Source organism: Pygoscelis adeliae, unplaced genomic scaffold, assembly GCF_000699105.1.
Source record: "Pygoscelis adeliae isolate BGI_AS28 unplaced genomic scaffold, ASM69910v1 Scaffold21, whole genome shotgun sequence".
NCBI lineage: Eukaryota > Metazoa > Chordata > Aves > Sphenisciformes > Spheniscidae > Pygoscelis > Pygoscelis adeliae.
Window position 1 is genome coordinate 5,808,310 of NW_008824243.1, and position 2,175 is coordinate 5,810,484.

Genomic DNA, 2,175 nt, shown 5'->3' on the forward strand with positions numbered 1-2,175 from the left:
CTGTCAATATATTTTGGATTGGACAAGTTTGTTCCCTGTAATAATGACACGATTGTGTGTGTTAATTTAATGTAAAAACCAAGTCAGACAATAAACGCAGCAAAAACAACTTGAAAATTTGTTTGTTCTCAAGGACTAGCGTAGTAAAGCAGCACACCTCTCCTGGGCAGTGACGACCGACATACTGCAGCGGAAGTTTTAGGCATGCTTTTTGTTCCCTTCTCTGGCAGTAGGAGCTCTTACTGCTCAGATTAATGCTGGAATTACGTAATTGCGTTCCTTCGTGTTAGTGCTCTGACAAACTGCAAGAATGGGTTGGGGAAGTAGATTAAGATGAAACAAATGGGAATGGACTTAGTAGATGATTTTTTTGGCCTCATGGGGAAATATAGCTGATTTATTAGGCATTTGTCCTGACCTTTACTAGAGGAGGAAATGTTACTATGCAGATAGCACCAAAACTTGTTCATAAAAGCTTCTATGCTTGATGGTGGCTTCAAAGCGCTGAACTCTTGAGTTTATCTAGTTCTGGCTCCAAAGCGTATCTGCAATATGCCAGCTTTTCTGAGAGTGATGAGCCTGTGTGTTGTGGGGTTAGAGCACAGAGATGCTTGGTCTGAAGGAGGTTCCTGTGCCAGGCAGTGGAAGCTTGTGTGTGGTAGCTGCTCTGCGGTGCGTGCTTTAGGGTGGAGTATTCTTGTGTGGACAGCCCGTGGGCGACCTTGTCCTCAGTTTCATTTAGTTCAGATACCCCTCTTCTGCTTTGATTTCATCCCACTACCAGTTGTTATCTATGGGCATTTAAGTCGCTCCCTTTTCTTGCTTCATGAATGTAAATTTCTATTTGTGTCTGCCCTTATAATTCAATTAAATCAATCGCTCTAAAGAATTATAAAATGAAGATACTGTAGTGGTCTGTATTTACTCGGAAGGGAAATACAAGGTAAAAATTAGAGAAAAATCAAATGAAGTCAAATTAGTTACAAGCTAATGAGACATGCTTGCTTCCTTCCACTAATGGTTGCATGCTAATGAATTATTTGGACTCTGCATTAAAATGTTTATATGCCATGCTACCAGAAAACAAGTTTCTGGTATGGATAGTGTATCAATATGAGCTCTGTGATATATTAAAGTCAGTAGGCTAAATGGCAGCTGTCTAGAAATAAGCCATACTCTGAGGGAACTGTGGCTTAATTCAATCAAGCATTACTTAATCTAAATAATTTTTTCTCATGCAGTGATTTCCATAAAATTGCCAACACAAACAGAACTCGGCTTAGACTTTCTCTGTGTGAGTACACTGTGCCTGAATCTTGTAGTTGTGAAACTGCAATGTGAGTGGCTCCCCCACTTGAGGAAATTAGTATGAGGTCAGGAGTCAAGACTGGTTTGGGGTTTGGAATTCACAGTGCTGCTGCTGAAGAGAAGACATCCTCCATCCAAGCCAAGCTGGCTTCGCAGTCTGAGCCATGTACTGCACCTCTTAGATTTCAGTCTTCAGTTGTGTTTATTGTAATTTTGTACAGGGCTAACTTCTATCTGTAAAATACTGTCATATGTAATGAATTACGGTTTGATTCCTCTTTTTATCAGTGTTACAGCATATTTGTTGTTTTACATTAAGCAATTTGAAGATTTTGCATAAATGCTCGTGCTTCTGTCTCTTTCTGTGCTTTTCCTATTTGTGCAATTGTTTTAAAAACAAAACCAAAACCACTGCTTTCCTCCAGAGGGGACTTCGCTTGGTTAGGTAAAAAAATGCAGGACTGAGTTACCACGAGCAGGAGTTACATACAATGGCACTCCAGAAGCAGAGAGTGTCCGGCCTCTGCCCCATAAACAGAAAGTGACGGCCTAAATCTGAAGGTATGGAAATAAATATAACTGGAAAAGAAGCTGGGAAAAAGCTAGGAAGAACTGTTTCTCTTAGGCATATATAAACAAACTCTATATACAAGGGCTATATAGATAGCCAAGAGCGGTGACCAGGGATAGAAGCCATATTCACGTCGAGGTGGTTGTTCACATTTTTGGGGTGTTTTCTGACTCACATTTTGAATCATAGCATTTCAGAAGCACTAAAACATGCACAGTAAAAACTGGAAGCCTTTCTGTTTTACAAATGTCATCTCAGAAATACAGCTCTCCGTGGCTCCTGGAAGGGTCCTGAAC